Below are 25,592 nucleotides of genomic sequence, written 5' to 3' on the forward strand. Positions count from 1 at the left end.
GATCCAGTAAGTCTCAAATAGATTATGCCTTCTGTAATTTCATTTCTCCCACAGGAATAGAGATGGCCATAAGGCAGAGAAAAACTTACATTAAAAGTGGTGGTCTAGAAAGGTAAATGTCCCAAGAAACAGAGCTAAACAGGGTCTGCTGAGTGGAAAGGACAAGATTACACAGAGAGCTTTAATACTTTAAGCCTGTATGAAGGCAACTGCTGGTGTGGGAGTTTTACACTCACACGCTCATCATCATGCAGGCACTGACTTCTAGTGCTCATGAGCACACGAGGACTTCTTGTTCCTGACAAAAAACATGTCCAGAAAGCTACCTTTCTTTCCTCTAAAAGCCTTTCTTTAGTATTGGCGTTGTGGCTCTTCTGACTTGACTACAAATAAAAGCTTGGTTAGAAACAATAGACGCATTGGTGCCCCACTCAGATTCCCTCTTCAGCAGGAGCATCCAGCCCCCAGCTGCTGTGAGCTGTAGGCTGCTAAGAGCTCACAGCTATCCCCTTCTCTGGAGAGTTGGCCTCAGCTCACAGGAGCAGAGTACTCACTCCAAGAGTGTCCTGCCCCTCAGCAGCCCACAGCCAATGACTGACAGAAATAGGGGTATAAACATAATCAACAAAAGAAAAAAGCAAACAAAATATAACCAAAGACATTGAAATTAAGAACAATGTAACAATAGCCAGAGGGGAGTGGGGAGGGGATAGTGGGGAGAGGGGTCTATAGGAGCTACTATAGAGGACACAGGGATAAAATCAAGGGGGAGGGTGGGGGTGGGGGAGGGAGGTGGGACTGGCTGGGGTGGGGTGGAGGGATGGGGAGAAAATACAGACAATTGTAACTGAATAAAAAATTTAAAAAAATAAAAAATAAAAAAAGCCAACCACTTTCCTTCAGGATGGCAAAACTCTGGTGCCATTTTACCCTATGAGCAACCAGAGGATTAGGCTAAAGCTAGACTCCAGCTGGATCATATCCTTGCTTAGCTCCTTCCCTTGCCCTGACCTGCTTCCTGCATTTCCTCCCTCCCAAGAATACTCCCTCCTCAATTGAACTTGAACAGGAATCTCCATCTCAGGTACTGCTTCCAGGATTCAAGACTTAAGATAGGCACCAATACAGCTAAAAACCACATGGCTATTACCACATGCCAGGAGTTCTTCTAAGTGCCTCACATATATGTTCTCATAAATCTGCTCCTGTGAGGTAGATATGAAAAATATCTCCACTTTGTAGGTGAGGCAACTGAGGCACAGAGATGTTAAGTAATCTGCATAATGTCACACAATAAGTAATGAAGCCAGGATTTCATCCCATGCAATCCAACCACGATTACAATTCATACTGATTCTCTTAACTCTCTTTAATATCTGCTTATGTTCCTTTTCAGAAAACAAGTTTAGTTTTCACTCATTCCTTCTGTAAGCTTCAATATCCAGTGAATCAGGGACATTCCGATACTATAATCCTGGAAAACAAATCTCAATAACCAGAATGATTTCCTCTAGTCACGCCCCCTTAAATCCAGCAAGCATTAGGTAAAGATTAATTTCATACTTCAGCAGATGCTAAGCATTCTGCACTACTATGACCACAGAAAGTATACTATTGTACTAAAATGAGATATATACGAAACTATCTATTAAGGTGGGGTATACACAAATAAGAAATTACGCTCCTACAAATATACCCAGTAAAAATGGGTGCATTAGTTTATGAAAAGACATGTTTAAAGCATCATTGGTTGGAATAGAAAAGAACTGCAAACTACCCAAATGTCCATGAGATGCAGAAAGGAAAAATAAACTGTGGTAGATGCACACAATGGATGATTATATGGCAATAAGAATATTGAACTATAACTATATATAGAAATATGGATGAATTTTACCAATGTGATTTCAAATCAAGGAAGCCAGACAGAACAGAATATATCTTATTGATAGAAGATTCTGTTTACAGTAGTCCCCCTTATCCATGCGGGACATGTTTTAAGACCTCAGTAGATGCCTGAAACCAAGAATAGTATGAAGCCCTCTATGTTTTTTTCTATAACATACACTTTACAGCTTTTGTTTAGCATACTCAAATTGCCAGAATCATTATTCTTGTATTTTGTGGCCATTATTAAATAAAATAAGAGTTACTGGAACACAAGCACTGTAATACTGTGTCAGTCTATCTGATAACCAAGAGACTTACCCAGTGACCACACTTGTAAGTTCAAATTTCACTCAGAGATCTCTTCTTATTCCTCACATTCTGCCCTGCACTGAATTTTGGAATGTTTTCTGTATTCCAAAGAACCAGGCCTAGACCATTTACTCAGAAACTGAAAAACTGTCAAGAGAAGCATTCATTAACCAGAATAAAATGTCTCTGTCCACTCCATCCATGTTTACCCAGGGTATGGTTGATGATGGCAATTAATGAGCAGGGCAGAGGAAGGATGTTATATGGAAACAGTCAATGCCCAAGCTAAGGGCTATCTTTGGCATCTCCTCCAGGGACAATCTATTCCAATGGCATTCCTCACTAACCCTTCTACAAGGCAACAAGTAAGCAACCTGAAAGAAACAAATAATCTAACTTCCAATAATCCCATCAATTTGTTTCAATACACAACTGGGTCCCTTATGTGGAAAAAACAGATTTCTAAGTCTCTTCAATGTCTGTTTCTGGAGATTGCAATATGCTAATTTTTATCACTGCAAAAAGCAGCTCATGAGTCATCATGCCATTTCATTAAAAAAAAAGACCAAGTAAATTAATGTTTTCTGAGAGATTACCTGTGAGTTCACCAAAGAGAAGCTAAAAAAATGTCTCTTTTCTACATGGGAGGACTTTCTCTTGTTAGGATGAGGATAGAGGGTCACATTTGAGAAAATATGAATGTGTGGTAATGATTTGTCACAATTACTGCTGTCCTTTGCCTGCAGGGGGATGTCTATTAATTTGTTTGCTTTACAAACATTTATTGAACACCTACTATGGGTCAAGCATTGTGGTAGGTGCTGAGGACATGGGAGTGAATTAGACAGAGACTATATTTTCTAGGAGCTTAAAATCCCCCATGATTGATCTACATGAAACAGAACAAAGTGCTATGCCAGGACCATGCTCCTGCAACAGAACTTGGATCTTCTTTAGCACAGAAGCCCTCTTTCAGAAAAACCTGTCTGCTTCTCAGTCTCCCTGCCACCGAATATTCCCCACTCAAAACTGCTGCTCTTCAAGATACTTCTCAAACTTTTCCCTCAAGACATACCTGTGGATGTAAGCAAAGATGGAGCACATTTGTAATAGAACATCCTGAATGATCTGACCCTTGCCAACTTTTTTCTCCTCCTTCTAAATCTCTCTGGGAAAATCCAACTCAAATATCCTTTGTATGACTCCAGCTTCTACCTGCCTTCATTTGAAAATGCACCTCTTTATTCAGAGTTACTTAAAGACGTTCTACCTAGCCTAGGTGGACCCAAAGATATACCAGGAGAACACAATTTTCAGCAAAGACAATAAGCAAATGTGGTTTTAACAGTATTTGAAGCACAATAGAATTATTTAAATTAAACACACAAAGGCCATAGCATTAGACATCCTGAGAATTAACAGTTATTTGAGGTTAGAGAATGGTAGACCTAGAAAACAACTGAATTCATCATTTCATCTTAAAGGCCAAAACCTTTATAGCCCAAGCCCATGGTCCTCAGAGGGGATGGGATGGCTGAGTTTACAACATTAAATCTATTGCCTGCAAGTGGGTATCTCTGTATTTGTATTGTAGACTGCAATGGGCAACCTCACAAAAGAGATTCCCATCCCTGGAAGCATTTAAACAGGGTCTGAATGTCTATCAACAAAGGTTACTGTAAACAGAATTCTTCCACTGGGAAACTGTGTGAGGTGTGTGGCTGTGTGAGTAGGTGTGTGTGTGTGTGTGTGGGTGTGGGTGTATGTGCACATGCATATAATACAAGCCTGGGAAAACAAGAAAAAGTGTAAAGTTGAGGGAGGAAAATTAGATTTTTGTTGACTTTAGATTGGACCCTCTCCAAATCCCAGCTCACATTCATTCTTCACTTACATGTCACATGACTGAGTTACTTCTTACAGAGGCAGCACTTAGTCCCAGCATCATGTTCATTTGCCCTCACCTCTGAAATGCAGAGAAGCTGTCCTTGCACAAAGATATGTACTTTCATTCTTTAGAGTGGCTGGTAGAACAGTGACTGTCTGAGAGAAAATGTTCAGAGGCAGGAAAAAGGAAGGGGTGGGACAGCTGGCTCATTCTGCTGACTTTTCACCTTTTCTCTACTTTCTAAACTACCTTTTTGGCTGCCCTGTTATGAAAGTGAAAAGAAAAGGTTGCTTGGGTGCAAACTGAAGACCAGCCCCAGTGCCTCCCCTACTCAGTCATAAGCTGTGTGCAGAGATATAGTACACCAAGCCAGTCAGCCTGAGAATGGGACTCTCTGGTTGGAGGAAAGAGCCAGAGAAATGTTAAGCTTGGGACTGCTTTCACTGGGCCCATACTTGAAATCCCAGAAAATTTGATTGGTGCAATGAGTTCTTTGCATTGCCCAGAGAGTTCAAAAGAGATGTCCTCTGGGGGGGTGGGGGTCAAGGGTAGTTTCACAATTGTAAAAGCAAGATGGTATTTATTTCTTTTTTTAAATATATTTTATTGACTATGCCATTACAGTTGTCCCATTTTTTCTCCCCTTTATTCCCCTCCATCCTATACTCCCCTCCCACCAATATTCCCCCTAGTTCATATCCATGGGTTATACACATAAGTTCTTTGGCCCCTCCATTTTCCATACTATCCTTAACGTCCCCTTGTCTATTTTCTATCTACCATTTATGCTACTTATTCTCTGTACCTTTTCCCCCTTCCCCCTCCCACTCCCCTGCTGATAACCCTCCATGTGATCTCCATTTCTGTGATTCTGATCCTGTTGTAGTTGTTTCCTTGGTTTGTTTTTGTTTTTGTTTTAGGTTCAGTTATTGATAGTTGTGAGTTTGTTGTCATTTTACTGTTCACATTTTTGATCGTCTTCTTTTTCTCACATTAGTCTCTTTAACATTTCATATAATAAGGGCTTAGTGATGATGCACTCCTTGAACTTTCCCTTATCTGAGAAGCACTTTATCTGCCTTCCCATTCTAAATGATAGCGTTGCTGGATACAGTAATCTTGGATGTATGTCCTTGCCTTTCATGACTTGGAATACTTCTTTCCAGTCCCTTCTTGCCTGTAAGGTCTCTTTTGAGAAATCAGCTGACAGTCTTATGGGAACTCCTTTGCAGAGATAACTGTCTCCTTTTCTCTTGCTGCTTCTAAGATTCTCTCCTTATTTTTAATCTTGGGTAATGTAATTATGATGTGCCTTGGTGTGTTCCTCCTTGGGTTCAGCTTCTTTGGGACTCTCTGAGCTTCCTGGACTTCCTGGAAGTCTATTTCCTTTGCCTGATTAGGGAAGTTCTCCTTCATTATTTTTTCAAATAAGTTTTCCATTTCTTGCTCTTCCTCTTCTCCTTCCGGCACCTCCATGATTCAGATGTTGGAATGTTTAACATTGTCCTGGAGGTTCCTAAGCCCCTCCTCATTTTTCTGAATTCTTGTTTCCTCATTCTGTTTGAATGTTTATTTCTTCCTTCTTGTCAAAACCACTGATTTGAGGCCTGGTTTCCTCCCCGTCACTGTTAGTTCCCTGTACCTTTTTCCTTTATTTCACTTTGCATAGACTTTACTTTTTCCTCCATTTTACGACCATTCTCAACCATTTATGTGAGCATCCTCATTACCATTGCTTTGAACTCTGCATCTGATAGGTTAGCTATCTCTTTATGGCTTAGTAATTTTGGAGCTTTGATCTGTTCTTTCATTTGGGCCTTTTTTTTTTTTGTCTCAGTGCACTTGTTACATGGTAAGGGCTGGAGCCTTAAGTATTCACCAGGGTGGGGCAACCCAGGTCACTGCATTGTCTTACTGTATGTGGGAGAGGGGCTGGAGAGGGAACAATGCTGTTTGCTTGCCTCTCTGCCAGCTTTCAGTCACTTCCCTCGCTACCCACAAGTAAATCGGGCCCTTCTGGTGCTGATTCTTGGGTGGGTGGGTTTGTGTACATTTTAGAACCCTGTGGGTCTCTACAAGGAACTCTCCTGTGAGGCTGGGAGTTCCTCCCGCTACTGCCACAACCCCCACAGATTTTTACAGTCAGAGGTTTCGAGGCTTTATTTCCCTGTGCTGGAACCCTGGGTTGTGTGGTCTATCTCACTCCGTAGTTCTTCCTCCTGATTTATCCGCAGGCAATTATGGGACCGCCCAGTCTGCCAGCCACCACATCACCTGCCCTAGTTCTCCAGCTGCCACTTTGCCACGAGTCCTCTCCACCCCAGCTGCCCATCTCCACCTCTCCTACAAGTCTGGGTGAATGTTTCTTCTTTAACTCCTTGGTTGTCAGACTTCTATAAAGTTCCATTTTCTGGCAATTCTGGGGTTTTTTGTTTTTAAATGTGTTGTCATCCTTCTTTTTGTTGTACGAGGAAGGAAAGTGTATCTACCTGTGCCTCCATCTTGGCAGGAAGCCTTCTACTTCTCAAATCTACTTTAAGGGCCCAGAATTTCAGCTTACGGACACTTTAGTTTCTTCTGAGTGTTAAATAGAGGTGAGAAAAGCAGCAGGAGGGGAGATAAGGAAGAGCTGGATGAGGAGGGTGGAGGAATAGACTATTCTCAAAGGTAGAAGATCTTCCATAGTCCCTGTGCATTAAATAAATGATAAATTTATTCTTCCCTGCTAGTGAACAGGGGCAGACTCCTTCCTCCCCAGACTTCAGCCTGGGAGAGAGTTTTAATCATTAGCTTCAGTTTGATAATAAATCACAAACACAACCTTTGTTTTTTTTTTCTGAGAAAGTAGTAAGTGACTCTGTGTGTGTGTATGAGGTAGAGGACAGTGTAAAAAGAAAATAGATATTTAATTAATTCCCCAAATATATCTTAAAAGCAATCTTATTAAACTTTATGACTAAAAGCTAATTAATTAACAAATTCTTCCTCAGAGGCTCAGCTTCCACTGTGAACTGTGGGGGAGAAATTTTGACAACCATGTCCAGGTGGGTTTATATTCTCTGTCCAAAGATGTCAGCCAGGGTGCTAGATCTCAGAAGCTAAGCATGATATTTAACAAAAAGAATACTGCTGGAGTTCCGGACAAGATGGAGGCATAGGTAGAAACCCTTCACTTCCTCACACAACCAAAAGGAGGATAACAACCAATCTAAAATCAATAAGCAACCAGAAGTGCCAGGAAATCAAACTGCATGGAACTCTGACAACCATAGAATTAAAGAAACAGTCGAACAGAACAACCAGACCAGTAAGGCGGCAGTCAGAGAGAAACCATGGTGAGGCAGCAGACCGTGGGACTGGGGCTAGCTGTGGTGAGGCAGCAGGCTGTGTGGGAGGGTCTGACTTAAGGGGAAACTGAGACTCAGAGGAGGCTGTGGACTACACCAGTTGCCTCAGTGGGAGAAACTGCCAGTCTCACACAAGAAAAGTGTGAAAAGTGTGAAAGTGTGCTAGAGATGAGCAAGCAAACTGCATAGTTCCCTCTCTGGCCCCTCCCCCACAGGCATTGCCACAGCGCAACAAGGAGGGTTGCCCTGCCCTGGTGAATACCTAAGGCCCCGCCCCCTTACAATTTAACAGGGGCCCCAAACAAAGAAATAGGGCCAAAATGAAAGAATAGAGCAAAACCTCAGCAAGAGAACTAAGCGATGAGGAGATGAGGAGATAACCAACCTATCTGATGGGGAATTTAAAGCCCTGGTAAATCAAAATGCTCACAGAACTGATTGAGCTTGGTCAAAAAATGAAAGAACAAATGAAAGATATCCAAAATGAAATAAAGCAAAATATTCAGGGAACCAACAGTGACGGGAAGGAAACCAGGACTCAAAGCAACGATTTTGAACAAAAGGGAAAAATAAACATCCATCTGGAACAGAATGAAAAAACAAGAATTCAAAAAAGTGAAGAGAGACTTACAAACCTCTGGGACAACCTGAAACGTTCCAATATCCAAATTATAGGGAAGAAGGAGAAGTGCCAGAAGTAGAATAACAGCAAGAAATTGAAAACTTATTTGAACAAACAATGAAGTAAAACTTCCCCAACCTGGCAAAGGAAATAGACTTTTAGGAAGTCCAGGAAGCCCAGAGAGTCCCAAAGAAATTGGACCCAAAGAGGAACACACCAAGGCACATCATCATTAAGATTAAAGATTAAAGACAAAGAGAATATTAAAAGCAGCAAGAGAAAAGGACACAGTTACCCACAAAGGAGTTCCCATAAGACTGTCAGCTGATTTCTCCAAAGAGACCTTATAGGCAAGAAGGGGCTGGAGAGAAGTATTCAAAGCCATGGAAGGCAAGGACCTACATCCAAGATTACTGTATCCAGCAAAGCTATCATTTAGAATGGAAAGGCAGATAAAGTGCTTCTCAGATAAGGTCAAGTTAAAGGAGTGCATCATCACCAAGCCCTTATTATATGAAATGTTAAAGGGACTTATCTAGGAAAAGGAAGATCAAAAATATGAACAGTAAAATGACAACAAACAACTATCAACAAATGAACCTAGAAAAATAAAAGAAAGAAAAACAATGAAAACAAAAACTAAGCAAACAACTAGAACAGGAACAGAATCAGAGAAATGGACGTCACATGGAAGGTTTTCAGTGGGGAGGAGGAGGGGAGAAATAGGGGGGAAAGGTACATGGGGGAGAAGAAGAAGCATAATTGGTAGGCATAAAATAGACAGGGAGAGGTCAAAAATGGTATAGGAAACAGAGAGCAACTCAAAGAACTTATATGTACAACCCATGGACATGAACTAAGTGGGGGATGCTGGAGAGTTGGGGGTGCAGGGTGGAGGGGGGATAAAGGGGGTGAAATTGGGAAAACTGTAATAGCATAATCAATAAAATATAATTTTTAAAAAAGAATACTGCTTACATTTCTATTTTACACTCAACCTATATCAAAAAAAGCCAAGTTCAAACAATTACCCCAAAGTTTGGGGGCAACACAGATAATTCAGTAATTGGGTAATTCCAGGCTAGAAAGAAATAAAAAAGGTTTCCTCCTTTATTTAAATAATACAGCTTAAGTGGATATTTTTCACATTATCACATAATTGTAGCTATGTAAACTTTGTCTTAGTAATAGCCAGCTCCTTGCAAGTTTTTAAAAAGTTCTTTCATATGAGCTCAAAGATTCATTTTTGGTGGCTTAATTTTTTTTCATTAGGCTTTAAATTGATTGGTTTTGATTAACATATATTTATTATAACTTCAGTTAGGATTGTTAGAATATTTTATTTTATAACTATGAATACATTCAATACACTATGATTAACTAATAGATACTGCATCATTAATCTGTACTGTTTTGTGCCTATATGTTCTCCAACACAAGACTCTACCCATGAAGCACAATAGATATTTCTGTTATTTTAATGACAGTCTTGACTTTATGTAAACAGAAAAGGTGTCCAATCTCTTCACGACTGGAGCCATGTGTGATACTTTGGTAGGTTCCCAATGCCTATTACATTTCTTCAAGCAAAGCTGATGCCTAATAAATATTTGTTAAATTGAATGCAGGGGATTTCATGAGTTCCAAGCCACTTGTGAGTTACCAGCTAATTGACAGGCATGACCTGGGATATAAACAGAACTAGGTCACATAGGGACTGTGAGACCACCTTCTTTTTGTAGAAAGATTCCTACAAGTGTAACCCACCAAAAACCAGCATCAAAATTACTGGAGTGTTTGCTAAAAATCAGACCCTTGGACCTTGCCCTTAGCAAATAAGAATTTTTAGAATGGGGCCCAAGATTTTGGGTGCTAAGTTGGAGGAACTGTGCTCTACACCCTGCATTGAGCAGGTGCTTAGTAGGAAATGCTACTTCTGTTAGAGCTTGAACCCCAAAAGAGTGAATCTCGTTGAATCTATGATACTGTCAGTTGCCTGATGTGGAGTTAACTTCTGACTTTTTAAGTCCAGAGTTAACTCAGGACTTTTGGGAAGGAAATTTAGCGATGCAGAACCCTGGACAGTATTCTAAAAGTAGGGCATGTTCTGAGTGGGCACATTTCCCTTGGCTCTGCAGGATCTTGCTTGGTGGCGAGGGGCATGGCCAGAGGAGAGGGTATCTAAGACAGTGCTTCTCAAACTTTATTGTGCATGTGAATCACATGAGAACTTGTTCAAATGCAGATGCTGACCCCTTAAGTCTGGTGTAGTGCTTAACAGTTCTCATTTCTTAGAAGCTTCCAGGTGTTGCTGATGCTGCTTGTCCATGAACCATACCTTCAGTAACAAGGGTCTAAAGCCCCAGGACCAAGGGCAGACATTCCTCTATCTGTGGTCTCAGGATGGATGGTACTTCCCTTACCTCTGGGACTAAGAGATGTTTAATGAAGTCTTGCTCAGTTATATGGGTTGCTTGATAAAAGAGAGGAGGTAGGGAAGGAAGGAGAAATGGAGAGAAGGAGAAGAGGGATAAAAGAAGGAAAGAGGGAGGAGGGAAGCATTGAAGGGAGGGGAAAAGGGGAAAGAGAAAAATCTTTCTCCTAGAATTAGACATCATTTTTGTTAGCACAGCAGTTTGTGTTCACTGTGACTTGCTTGATACTACCAGCCTTTTACACATTTGTTTTTAACTCTTTTTCCCCTCTATGTTTGCACTCCAATTTTCTAAGTACTTTAGTTCTGTTCTTTGCACTAACTCACTACCAGCAAAGCCTAGACTACAATTCAGATATCTTGGCTCACAGTCTGGATCCTCCCCCATCACAACTGTGTCTTCTAAGTAAAGGAAACATTAACTTGAAGGTTCTGTGAATCTTCTGGAAATTTCCATATCACTGCAGTGCCAGAAAGTCAGTTTGCATTCCCTCTGTACCCTTCAGTTATTAAATCATAAACTTTAATTTAAAGCATTTAAAGGACCCAAAGGAAGTTTAATTTGATGTGAATGACTTTCAAATCTGAATAAAAATCAGATCGTCTAAAACTGTGCAATCTTTATTACTTTTAAATAATAGAACAAGTTTAAAAATAATCAACAGCCAATGTAAAACTCTTGTATAATTCCATCAAACCTTTATTTTCTGGGCTAATGAAGGAGGCAGTGAGGGAAGTAATTCCAAATCATTTGTATGTGACTATGCATAAGATGGGCACCTTTATTTCTGTGTTACTTAAGTGTCTGTTTAAATTAATAACATTCTTTAAGAAAAGGACAGCTGTGGAGGGATAGTCCAAGCAATACCTGGAAAGTATTAGCCTATGGCCTTTAACAATGAAATCCAAATCAAGAGGTGAGTTTCATGAAGCTCATCAGAAGGCAACCCTCCTTGTCAAAACAAATGATTTGCTGTATACACATATCAAAATGTATTACCCTAGACTTGCTTTGAGAGTGAACATGGGGTGACCACACACTGATGACAGTTTATGGTATTTAGGGGACAGGCAGAGCTGTCCACTACGCAAAACTCTTTGCACCACTGTTTATCAGAGTGGTGTTAGAGAATACACAGACATCATTGCTGCCATGCACCCCGACACAGTTCATCAGAACAAAGCATCTCTCCCATTCAGAACAACCTAGAGCACCAGACATAGGGAGCTATTGGATCAAAAGAGTGAATGAGGTCAACTTACATTTCACAGGAGAACAGACACTCCGTGGCTTGGGCTCACAAGTTGGAAGAACAGTGGTTCTCAGTTGTTAGCAGGCAACAGAATCATCTGTCAGGTTTGTGAAAACACAGATGGAACCTCAAATTTCACCATTAGAGATCTGTTCTTTTTGACTTGATCACATTAAAGAGGTCCCTGTTACAATATAAAAACATCTGGGAGAGGCGCAACTTTATCAACCACCACTTCAGTGCAGGGCTTCTCAGACCTGAGCCACTGAAAACCACCTGACAAGTACTAAAAATGCTGATTCTTTGGACTTACCCCAATAATTTTGGTTTAATTAGTCAAGGTAAAGACTAGGAATTAATAGTTTTACTAAGTTCCTTGAGGTGATTATAACTAACTTAAGTTTTAAATGCACTGCTTTAGCAGAAATTAAACAAGGTGATGCTTTGGTCAGATCCCAGGAGTGGGGAAGTGGCTGCTGTAATCTGCATTCAGTGAGACTAAAAAGTGCCAGAAACAATGTTGGTTGCTTCTTGGTTTTATTCAGGCCTAACCTTTGGTCCACTCCTGTGTCATTTGAAGAAACTATCTTCTCAGTGGGGACTCCTGCATTGACTGAGCACTGAGTTGATTCGATCGTGCTGTCTTGAGAAGTGTAGTTGCTACCAGAGCTGAAGCACATGTGGACATACATATCACATTTTAGACATTCTAGAACAGATTTTGAGGACAGATGGCCCTGTTCTCTCTGTCAATAAAGTAACCAACATCTCGAGATTAAGCACTAGTTTAGCAACAAAAATGATGATAACATGAACTCTTCCTTCCTCAAGCTCACAGCATCCTTATGTGGTCACAGAGTAGGGAGAGGTTGATCAAAACCAATACAGGATGGGGCAAAAGTAGGTTTATAGTTGTGAGTACATGAAACAGAGTTTATTCTTGTATTATTATTTATTAATTATTGTATTATTTTTATACAGACAACTGTAAACCTACTTTTGCCCAACACTGTATATAAAGCAGTGAACAGGTGGAGTATGAGAAATGTCTTGTTGCTGCCATTTATATACCACCTAGTCACTCTCTTCTCATGTCTTGAATATTTAAGCATCTGACTCACCTATCTCTCTACCACTGCAACTATCATAATTCTTGGTGACTTTAACATCCAATAGAAATGATCCTTCCAACTCTAGCTTCTCAGATCTTTAACATTTTCTTCTCTAACAATTGTGTCTCTTCCCTGTCCCAGCCATTCGGTTATATGGTCACACCCTAGACCTGGTCATTAACAATGACTGAGTCCCTAACATAATGTCTATTTTAAGTGCTCCACTCTCCAACTACAACCTCCTACCTTTCCATGTCACTCCCTAATCCCCCAACTCCAAAAATTATTGTATCTTGTTGGGAGACCTTATGAACCACTGGTCTAAAGCTTTTTAATTCTTTTAATACCCTTTGTAGCTTCACTTGCTTCCTCAGCTGGTTTTGATTCCAATATAACACTCACTTTATTTTCCACCCTTTCAGCTACCTGAATCCATTACCAATATCTCCTGCCTTCACACCCCACTTCGTTGGTGTGTGCGCACCAGGAGCTGAGGCAGTTCCATTGTGACTGGTCTCATTTTAAATTCATGAGCACAAATTTCAAGTCAGTCTTGTAATGCTGCCTGGTGTTCTCTGACATTTTCCTAGTCACTCTATTCATTCATCTCTAAAACAACTATCTACTCTTTCTCATCTCTCCTCAAATCTCCAATACTTCTCTTTTCATCTCACTCTCAGCTGATGATCTTGCTTTTCTTTTCACTAAGAAAACAGAAGTAATCAGAAGCTAATTTCCACAACTAAATTTCTCAGCCTCTTTTCATCTGTGATCATAAACTCCATCTTCTCTCCTTTCACAGTTGTCCATGCTCCTATCTAAAGCCAAAACAGTCTGTATGTGCACTGGATTTCCCCGACTCCAGCCTATTCAAGACTTCCCTCCTGCCTCATCCTACCTCATTAAGTTAGCCCAGCTTACTAGAGCATCACCATCAGCATGCAAACTTCAAAAACTCCTTTGACCCCCACATCCCCCTGTAGGTACTGTTCTGTTTCTATACTCCTCCTACAGGAAAACTCAAGAGTTATTGTTACTTATCTTTTCTACTTATTTCTTTCTTTTGAGCTTGTTCTAATAAGGTTTTCAATCTCACCATCTCACTGGTATTGCTCTTCTCAGGGTCACCAATGACCCTCACAAGTCCAAGACTAATTCTCAAACCTCACCTTAACTTGACCCATAAACATCATTTCTCCTTCTGGAAACATTTTCTTCTTTGGACCTTGTAGATGCCACACTCACACTCTTGGATCTCTTCCTACCTTTCTTGATGTTCCTTCTCAGGCACTTCTGCTGGTTACGCTTCATCTTTCTGACTTCTAAATGTTGGAGTGAACTAACATCCAGTGCTTTGACCTCTTCTCTCCTCTGTCTCCACTTACTTCCTAGGTAGTCTCATCTTGTATCTCAGGATCTTAAGTATCATCTATTTGCTAAGTGTTCTAAAATTTAAATGGCTGGTCTTGGTAACTCCCCTGAACTCCAGGATTATATATCCAATTGCTTCCTCAACATCTCTACTTTAATGTCGATTAGGCTTGTCAAACTCAACATGTCTTAAACTAGAATCCCTAATTCACCTCATGTAAACCTGCTCCTCCTGGAGCCCCCTAGGGTAGTAAATAACATCATTCTTCAAATATCTCAGGACAAAATTCTTGGTGTCAACCTTGATTCTTTTTTAATTAAAAATTAATTTATTTTTAATTATAGACAACATATAAAATTATATTAGTTTCAGGTGCATAACACAGTGCGTAGACATTATGAATGAATGTGAACACTTCTGAAGTGATCACCCTGGTAAGTCTAGTACTCACCTGGCACCATACATAGTTACTATAATGTTATTGACTATATTCTCTATGCTGTACTTGTATCCCTGTGACTATTTTCATAACTGGCAGTTTGTACTTCTTAATCCCTTTTACCTTTTCACCCAACTACCCCACCTCCCCTCTCATCCGGCAACCATCAGTTTGTTCTCTTTATCTAAGAGTTTGTTTCTGCATTATTTTCACTTATTTTGTTCATTAGATTCCACATATTAGTGAAATCATATGGCGTTTGTCTTTCTCTGACTGACTTATTTCACTTAGTATAATACCTCTATGTCCATCCATGTTTTCACAAATGGCTAAATTTCATTCTTTTTTATGGTTAGACAACACATATTATGAAAAGATGCTCATCATTAATCATGAGGGAAATACCAATCAAAACCACAATTAGATGAGGTATCACCTCACACCTGTCAGAATGGCTGTTAATAAATCAACAAACAATAACTGCTGGCTAGAATGTGAGGAAAAGGGAACCATAGTGCACTGTTGTAAATTGGTGCAGCCATTATGGAAAACAGTATGGAGGTTTCTCTAAAATGTAAAAATAGAACTAGCATATGACCCAACAAATCCACTTCTGGGTGTTTATCTGAAGAAATCCAAAACACTAATTCGAAAAGACATATGCACTCCAATGTTCATTGCAGCATTATTTACAATAATCAAGATATGGTAACAATCTATGTGTCCATTGATAGACAAATTGATAAAGAAAATATTACTCTTCTTTTTCTTACATTCTACATTCAATTCCCCTCAAAATTCTGTCAGCTACACCTACAAAATATATCCAGAATCTAACCACTTCTCAGCAGAAATTACCACTACTAGCATGGTTGCATCTACTATATTCTTTTTCCTGCATGGTTGCAGCAGGCTCCTGGCTGTTCTCCCTACTTCCACCATTGACCACCTGCAGTCTCATCTCAGCACAACAGCCAGAGTTGCCCTTTTAAACACATTAAGTCAGATCATTTTATCCCTGTGCTCGCAGCCCTCCATAGCCTCTTAGCTCATTCAGGTACATGATCTTGCTCTTCTACCTCTAGGCCCTCATCTTTTGCTCACTGATCTCCAGTTACAGGGAACTCCTTGCCATTTCTAGAGTATATCATATTTAGGCTTACTGTTTCCTTAGCCCCAAATTCTCTTCCACTAAATAGCCACATGGCTCATTCCTTTGCTGAGTATAGCTTTCTACTCAGAGGTCCCCACTTCATAGAAATCTTTCCTACCCTCATCTGTAGTAGTATTCTTATCATCCCATTACTTTACTTGATTTATTTTGCTTCACATCATCTAACATTATATTATGTCTTAGTTTGGGTCCCCTGAAAGCAGAGCCTGAGCCAAGGGCTCTAGCACAAGTAATTTATTTGGGGAGTAATTCCACCAAGCAGGGTTGGGGAAATGGGGACAGTGAAATGTGGGAGGAGGAAAAGTTGGTTTAAGGGTGTATTATCAAGGTTGCCACTTGGGCCACCATGGACTTAAGTCTCTTGGTCTCAGTTCCACTGGTATTTCTCTCTACCCACCCCCCAAAAAAGTATACAGAATGCCTCATGGAATTCTTGGCTTGAAACATTGAGCTTACCCCAGAGAGTTAACTCACCCACATAGCAAGGTGACTTGCCTGTGGGTTTAACACAGCAGAACATGAAAAAAAATATGGAATTCATGATTGATGAGAGACACTGTGACATATGAGTTTGTAGGGAACTAGTCCCTAGAGCAACAGATGAAATCAGATGTAGGCTAACAGGAAATATTTTGGGGCACCAAATGGGTATGCTCCACTACACACACACACACACACACACACACACACACACACACACGACTGTCTGTGTTTATTTTTGGAGAGGGGGAAGGGAGGGAGAAAGAGAGGGAGAGAAACACTGATGTTAGATAGGGTCATCAATCAATTGCTTCTCATACGCACCCTGACCAGGGACCAAACAGGCAATCCAGGCATGTGTCCTGACCAGGAACCCAGGAATTGAACCAACTACCTTTTGTTCTGCGGAATGGTGCCCAACGAACTAAGCCACACTGGTCATGGCTGTATTAATTCATTGATATCAGTTGCCTTACCAGAATATGAAGTGTTGTTTTTTTGAAGTCAGATTTATTGAGGTACAATTTACATGCAGTAATATTCAGCTTTTTCAAGTGTAGAACTCAATGAGTTTGACAAATGCATTTAGTCATACAGCCACTACCACATTCAAGATTAAAATATTTCAAATGCTCACAAAGTTACTTTGTGCCCGTTTGCAGTCAATTCCCTATATCCAGTGGCAACCAATGATCTGTTCTCTGTTCTTATAATATTGTCTTTTCCAGGATGGTGTGCTGTAAATGAAATCATACAGTATGTAGCCTTTTGTGGCTGGCTTCTTTCACTTGGCATAGTATTTTTTTGAGATTCATCCATGTGGTTGCATGTGTCAGTAGTTTGTTCCTTTCTATTCTGAGTAGTACTCCATCATATGGATCATAGCTTGCTGATCTACTTTACAGTTGATGGACATTTGGGTTATATTTGTCTACTATGAATAAAGCTGCAATTAACATTTATATATTAGTCTTTTTGTGGATATACACTTTGATTTCTTTTGGAGAAATGTGTAATATTAGCTCTGTTTTGTTCACTGTTACAGCCTTAGTGCTTAGCTCATTGCTTGGCACTTAGTAAGACCTCAATAAATATTTGATAAACAAATGAACATAGAAATAGTATATTTAAAGTTCTGAAGACCAATCTTTATGGCAAAAGGACTCAAAGAGAGTTAAACTGCCTATACACTACATAGGTGTTTATAAAAATCTGAATAACTTCTGGGACAACATCTATTTTCATTATGGAACTCATGGAACAGCACTCATCTATTTCATCAACTAATCCCTAGTCTTCAGCAGGCTCATACTCCTCAGCAAGCTGATACTTATTGCATTTAGATATAGGGGTTTTTTTATGCACTTCCCTATATACGACTCATGCTTTGGTTAGCTTGTTTGATTTAAATTCTAATTCATCTCTCCATCACTTGATTTTTTTCAGGCTTTAGGTCTATGGACTCATGCTGACTTCCATGGCCACACTATCAACAGATGCAGAAAAACACTATTAAAACAAATTCATATCCTCCTTCCTTCTCCTGGCCAGTACAATTTCTCACTGGCTAATGGAATTTCATGTGTAGACAACCTATTCTAGGAGTTTCTAAACTTTTAAATGATGTATCTCATCCTTGGGTGCTTTGTTCATGACCTGTGTCCTCACAGATATTGTTATTACTTGAGTTTTTCTCAGCCAAGTAAGTAGTACTAATGGATTTATATCACAAATAATAGCAAAGTTTTTGCACACCACTGCCTTCATCTATAGTAGTTCTAGGAGGCCACAGGTGTGTCTCACATGTACTTCTGAACATATTTTCTCAGACATCCCTGTATCCATCTACCACTCCTCATTGGAAGTCATATTTGTTCTATTACTTCCCACTAAGCATCATCATCAAAGCCTGGAACCTTAAGCAGCTATCTGGAGCAACAGATGGAGAATGCCTTTCAGGTTTCGAGGTACCTCTTATTAGAAGGATCCCTAATGGGGATATAGCAATGTGGTTTGTGTGCTGCTGGGTTCCCAAATTAAGTGTCACAACTCTGTTACTTTTATTCTTCCAGCTATTTTGTGAATCATTCACTCCAGAAACACTTATTAGCACCTATGACACACCAGGCACTATTCCAGGGTCTGGGACAGAGAGATGAAAGCACAGGAAACACCCCAGAATCAGGCACCTCATATCCATATAGCCTCATTAATGATGCCAGCCATGGCTACGGTGAACAGTTCCACACAGACTTCAATCCATTTTACCTGCCTAGGTGCAGGTTAGAATTCACCAGTGAGAGGTACCTGAGTAGAATTGGAAAGGGAAGTTAGAAGAGGTTATTTTGGGGAAGATATGGAAGCTAGATGTGACACAATTTCCCAGAGAATCAACAATATTTCAGTTCTTTGCTTCAGGCTGAGATCATCAGTGACTGTTTCCCTGACCTTCCAGCTTCAGTCTTCTTGAGCTTCTCTCTCACATCCTTCCATATTTGGGCAAGCTCTGATTCCTATATTCAACCCTTTTATTTCTGTAATGTTTTAGAGGAGCTCTGTTTTCCAATATAAAGTACCTGCACCAAACCCAAATCCTTGTCTCAGGCTCTGCTTTTGAAAGGTAAGCCAAATTGACAGACCCTGTCCTCAAGAGGGAAGAGACAAACAATGAATTAGCAACCAAACAAGGTCATGCCCGCCTATGAGAAGGGCTAGGAATAAAAGAAAAAAGGTAATGTGAGAGAGTTATGGACATGAGAAGGGCAGCCACTTTAGACAAAAGGCTCAGAAAAGAACAATTTAAGGGGGTGATATTTAAATTGAGACCTGAATTATGAGAAGATATTCTCCAAAGAAGAGTAGTTAGTATTCAAGACAGAAAGAAAAGCAAATATAAAGGTAGTAGGGTGAGAATGGGCCTGGTTAAGAAGGAGAAACAAAGTTCTATGGTTGAAACAAACAAGTTAAAGGGTAGTGAAGTACATGGTGAAGTGGGAGAAGCAGGCACAAGTTCTTTAGGAAGGGATTCTGTAGGCTTTCAGGAGAGTTTTATTTACCACTACATGGAATGGAGACCCACAGAAGGTTTTTACACAGAAGAGTGGCATGATGTGATTCATGATTTGAAAATGGTTATCTGCCTGCTGTGTGGCAAATGGACTATGAGGAGGGGGAGGGGCAAGGATGACAGCTCATCCCTCCTCAAGATCCAGATATGAATACAGAGGTACACAGAAGTCAGCTTAGAGTGGCAGTGACCACCGGGCATGTAGTTATAATCACACTTCCTTCTGAAGTCCAGAGCTCTCTTACTGGGTCAAGCTCCTTAAGCCTAGCTGCTTCCTCCCCTGCTCATTCTTCTCTAAGGGGTTATGCCCTTTGAGGAGGATCCTTAGTTCTTCAAACACAAAGACTTCCAATGGGCTTGCCCCTGCAAGCCCTCCAGATATTCCCAGGTCATCTGAGTGTTAGCTCAGGTGCTGTTGGCACCCCACCATTGTAACAAGAGAACTCAAACCAGAAATAGCCATATGAGTCAAAATTGGCCTGGCCTAGTTAAAGAAACAAATGAGAAAAGCAGACACCTATGTTCAACAGAGCTATAGCTTCCCAGACACTCCAACCATTTTGGCAAAAGGAGATGTGAGAAAATTATCTTGAGACTGTTAATGGTACAGAATCACAGAAAATATGATGGGATCAAAACATCTCTAGTGATAGACTCAAAATGGAGTTTTCTATTCTGGGTCAAGAAACAAAATGAAGAAGGGCTGGCTTTCTGGAGACAGCCCCAATTTCCATAATTATGGGCAATTGTGCAAGTTACTTAGAAAACACACAAGTGATAGGCTGGACTGTTTTTAGACCAAGCCATAATTTAGATGTGGGAAGTGGTTTCACATCTTTGTACCACCACCACAGCGTGCTGTGTTTCAATCTATCAGGAGCTCAAATTTGATCATTTTTTTTTCTTCTTTTTTTAGAAATGTGTAGTGAATTGCTTTTCCTAATTAAGGTAGATGAAGACATCAGCACGCATACTACTTACTACTCTGGGATAAAATTGACTTTCAAATGATATTTAATGGACTAGCCTGATGGTAATGTTTTGTAGTTCCAGGCAGGAGGCCTGGATTTAATTCCCTTACCAGGGGAAGAAAGAGAAATGAGTGTATGCATGTATGTGTGTTTATAGTGGTAACAATTGAGGGGCAAAGTGTGAGGATACTTTCTCAAGAAATCTTTCCTCTTCTTGGAAAAAAAGAATTAACCTGTGTTATTCCAAAGGAAGGCAAAGAAGAGAAAATCAAATGAAATGGTAGGTATGTACATAGACAGGGAGTGGACGAGAAAAAAGTTTGTCATAACAACAACAATAGTAACAGTTATATTATGAATGTACCACAGAAATCTTTGCACACATCATTGGGTTTAATTTTTATGTCGACTGTATAAATTTGATATAGTTTTTCCTAAGTGAAAATAGGATAAAATTGTTGCTTGTGGAGGTGAAGGAACTTGCCCCAGGTAAGTAGCTGAGCCAGAGTTCAAACTCAGATCAGACACCAAAGTATGAGCTCTTGCCCACTAGACCACACCATCTCATTCGGGTCCTCAGACCCATGGCAGTGCTCCACTTTTAGTGTCACCATCTTTCTCATACTCAGATATATCTGCAATATGATGACAGGAGACAGTAAGCAAATGGTCGTTGGAGTCATCCTAGTACTGGGACAAGCACTGATTTCTGCATAAGGTCAGAGCATGCAGAATGCCACTGTGCAGTTAGTTCAAATCCTAGTTTCTACCCCTCAGCTCCACTACAGAACAGAGGCTCTCCAGACTTTAGAAGTCCACTGAAGAGGGAAGGAGGGCTCTGGGTCACAATGGGTCAGACATACACCTCCTGCAGTTCTACAGAAACCAAGTATAACTGCATATCATCTGAGGCCCCTGTTCCCTGGAAATCTAGGTAAACCCAAGTCCCCAGCTCTATGTCATCAGAAGTCCAAACTTGTCCCAGGATTTCTGTGACTCCCAGAGGCCTGAAGTCCTTGGTGCTCTTACCTTTGCCTGGATAATCAGTGAGCTTCGATTCTCAAGTGTATAAATCAGGCTCTTCTTCAAGGTCTACAAAAAGTCCTCTCTCATAATACATTCCAGAACATACAAGACTTTACTGCAGAGTTGAGAGGGTGACAGAGAAGTAGTTGATATCAGATGCTGCAAAAAAAGGCAGTGAGTATGCATCACTGCCTTTAAGATAATCCATGGCTATCTCACCGCCATAGCTGCACTGGCCTTATCTTGTTCCTTCCTTCCAGGATGAGCCACTCTCATTCCAACTTTTCCCCTACCTATTAGCAGAATAATCTGCTTCCAAATTTAGAGAACCAGAAAAAAAGGTTTGCATTTCATGCAGGGGTTCCTCATTTGGAGTTAAGAATTCAGATGGTCCACAAACTTGAATAGAAAAATACTACTTTATTTTCATGGCCCTGTGACTAACATTTAGTACTTGCTTCTATTATGAATCTCTGCAACAAAACATGGCATGGTACATGATACTATTGCCACCAAGAGAAGTCACTGATATTTTCACCTCAGATTACCATAGTTTCAGCTAAATCATTACCTTTATCACCTTTTGAAATTATACCAGTTATTAGTCCTTCTTACTGGGTTTTGCTATGAAAGTATTAATTAAGAAACATGTATGTTACTGTTTCACATATATAACTCTTAAAAATTTGGTAACAAAACTTCAAATAATTGGCTTCCTTTGAGATTCTATGTATTTTATTTTATGCATTCAAAAACCTGGTTCTGCTCTGACTGGTGTGGCTCAATTGGATGGGCTTTGTCCCACAAAGTAAACGGTTGTTGGTTTGATTCCAATCAGGGCACATGCCTGGGTTGCAGATTCAGTCCCTGGTCGGGATGCACATATGAGAGGCAACCAATTGATGTTTCTCTCTCACATCAATGTTTATCTCCCTCTCTCCCTCCGTTCCTCTCTCTCTAAAAATAAATAAATAAAATCTTTAAAAACCTGATTCTCAGAAAGGGTCCATTGATTTTACTAGACTGCCAATGGAATCCACAGCACAAAAAAGATTAAGAAGCCCATTTTAAAATGGAAAATTTTATGTGAATTTTACCACAATAAAAAAAAAAGAAGCAGCCATGGTTTTGGTTTAGTAAAACCCACCATCCTGAGAAAGCCATTGGACTTATCAATAAACATTTTTTTCTCTAACTTGGGTTTGAAAGTTTCCACATAATTCTTGAGGCCCAACTCTTCCAAAAAGAACCTGAAGAAGTCTTGATTCACCTCCAGAGTGGCTTTGTCTGTTAAAGGCTGTTCACAAGGCCAGAAAGGCTAACTGATGAGAGAATATCTGGCCAGACTCTTGCCTTCTCTGTGCTAGTAGACAGTCAATGAAAACCTCTTTGAAGGCTCTATGGACTAAATGTTCATGCCTCCCCTCAATTTATATGTTGAAGCTCTAACTGCAAATGTGGTGCTTTTTGGAGGCGGGGTCTTTGGGACATGATTAAGTTTAAAAGAGGTCATGAGAGTGGGATCCTCATGTTGGGATTAGTGCCCTTAGAAGGAGAGGAAGAGACCACAGCCCTTTCTTAACCATGTGAATATATAGCAATGAGACAACCATCTACAAGCCAGGAAGTGGGCCTTCCTAGGACAAGACTAGGCTGGCACCTTGATTTAAAACTTTTCTGCCCCCAGCACTGTGAGAAAGAATTGTCTGTTGTTTAAGTCACTCAGTCTGTGGTATTTTGTTATAGCCACCCAAATGGACTTAGACAGGGGTTTGCTTTCTTACTACCATCCAGATGCCTTGGTTACTGCAAACAAACTATGTAAATACAAACAAACCCCTGTGCTCACCTACATTTCACTCACAGCACATCCTCTGCCCTTCCAAAACCACCCTATTCATTTGAAAGCTTGTCCCAGTGTTATATTTTAATTCACCTTTGCTTTGCCAATTATTGTGTCCTTGCTCAAAAACTGTAAATCCTTCTGATCAAGGATCTTGGCTTAATTAGAAAAAAATCTATAATAAATAAAAAATTTAAATATAATGATTATTTTGGAACAAGCTATCAGAAAGTAATTGCTTACCATCTGTCTTCTGTTGACTAGTATTAAATGGAAAACAGCAATAACCAAGGCTGGAGAGTTAATGCTGTGGTTACACATCTCCAAATGAAAGCTCACACTACTACCACTGAGCTCAGCTGACATTATGAAAACCACCCTCCAATACTAAAGAGATTGAATGGAAAGGGGGAAAGGGTCATTGTGAATAATTAGTGCTAAGGTTGGGCACTAATGCTGTCACCAAATTTTCCGGGATTCTGTCATAATTATACTCACTGAACTCACCCAAATTTCCATTTTTAAATTATTTTGTATCTGTCGAATTGCATTCCTTTAATCTTGAGCTCATATCTTCAGTTTGCCCTTTTCAATTTCTTTAAAATTTTGCTTGTTTTAAGTAAAGCACCATATGAAAGTTTGAAGACACAGAATGTAGAAACCCTTATGAATGACTGGCTTTGTGGGCCTGGGAATGGAGAAAGCAGTGGTGCCCCAGTGGGGAACAATAAAAATTTTCCATTGAGAAAAGGATACTTATGTGAACACAAACAATCATCTCTAAAGGCCTTCTCCCAGGGGCAGCACCAGAGGAGACCTCAAGAGATTTCTATGCATAACCATAGCGAGGAAACATGATTTGTGGATTCACACATTATAAAAGCTACTTCTGTTGATTTTCTGTAAATGTCATGTGAAATAAATTGCTCTATAGCTTGAAGATTGTTTTGCAAGTAAAAAATGTTTAGGATGGCATTTTCTTTTAGAGGAATGAATTTATACCCAACTAAAAGCCTTGAACAGCTTTTTTTTTTTTTTGCTTGTTCATTTTTTTTTACATGCAGCAAATGCAGTTCTGCAGACCACTGTAATACATACTGTATATGTTTTGCTTTCTATGTTGGAACATGATGTAAGTGGCAAAGTTTATGGTCCATAAGCACATTAATTGCTTACATGTTACAATGCAGCCACCACTTCTTCTTACATTTTAGTATATGTGATCAGTTTTCTTTGTTTTCTAGCTATAGTCACTATCCCCAAAGCCTGTTTCTTATTGCTACAATAATCTGTGGTCATTTCCTATAAATCTCAAAATCATCATGCATCTATTTGGCTTCATATGATACCTCATTGTGTAGCTACAAATAATGAATTTTGTGCCATGACTTTTTATGGCCTCACTTCCCAGGCTCAGCAGCATTTAAGGGCAAGGATACTTATCTCAATTCTCTTTACCTCCAAAAAATAAACTCTGAGAAAGGACTTAGGTTCAGGAAGTTTATTTGGGAGGTGATCCCAAGAAGCTCATTTGAAAGGGTGTAGAAGTATAAGAAAGGGAGAGAAGACAACAAAATGGTGCTTTAATGAATGGGCTTCTTCTGTAGACAACCAAAGCACAATCCTTCTAGGGGCCCTTTGAGGAGTCATGCATCAGAATTGTCCCAGCTAAGGACTCCTCAAGAAGCACGAGTTCCTGTTTTTGCAGAGACAGTGAAATGTACATTTGCACAGCACAGTCATTGTTATATAACATTTTATCAGGGACACTCAGTGCTTTCTATCAATAGTTTCCCATCTCACATTTCAGTAGTGTTGACAGGAAAGCCAATCCAAGTTTTTCTGGATTTTGTGTTTGTCTTTTATCATCATGCATGCCCCTCTGTAAACTGACAGCCCCAACGGCACATTGGTATTTATCATTCCCTCTGCTGGGTATACTGCAGAAGCTGAAATTGTGTAGAACTTTCTAGGAAACAGTAAATCCTAATCCTAGATCAATAGGTATAGAGCTGGGCATCCCTTATCAACTCTTCTGGGCTTACTTATGCATTCCCAAAAGTCCTGAACCTCAAAGTCAGTTAGGAATGAAGTTTTATTGATTATATCTCCTTACCATGATAGACTAAACAAAATGTCAGACAAAAATTTTTCCAAGACTCTTTCCTCCAGGTCTGCTAGTGAGGAGAATCCTTCTGTTGGTGAGGGGAATTCTTACTGGGTATGACAGAATGCACTAATGCTCTTTGTTAATGTCTTGTTTCCATCTTAATTACTCTTGCTTCATGCTGGTCTGATGTAGGCTCAACACATAACTCAATAATATTATTCCCAAAACTAGTAAGGAAAAGGAATAAACATTTGG

Source organism: Desmodus rotundus, chromosome X, assembly GCF_022682495.2.
Source record: "Desmodus rotundus isolate HL8 chromosome X, HLdesRot8A.1, whole genome shotgun sequence".
NCBI classification, from domain to species: Eukaryota; Metazoa; Chordata; class Mammalia; order Chiroptera; family Phyllostomidae; genus Desmodus; species Desmodus rotundus.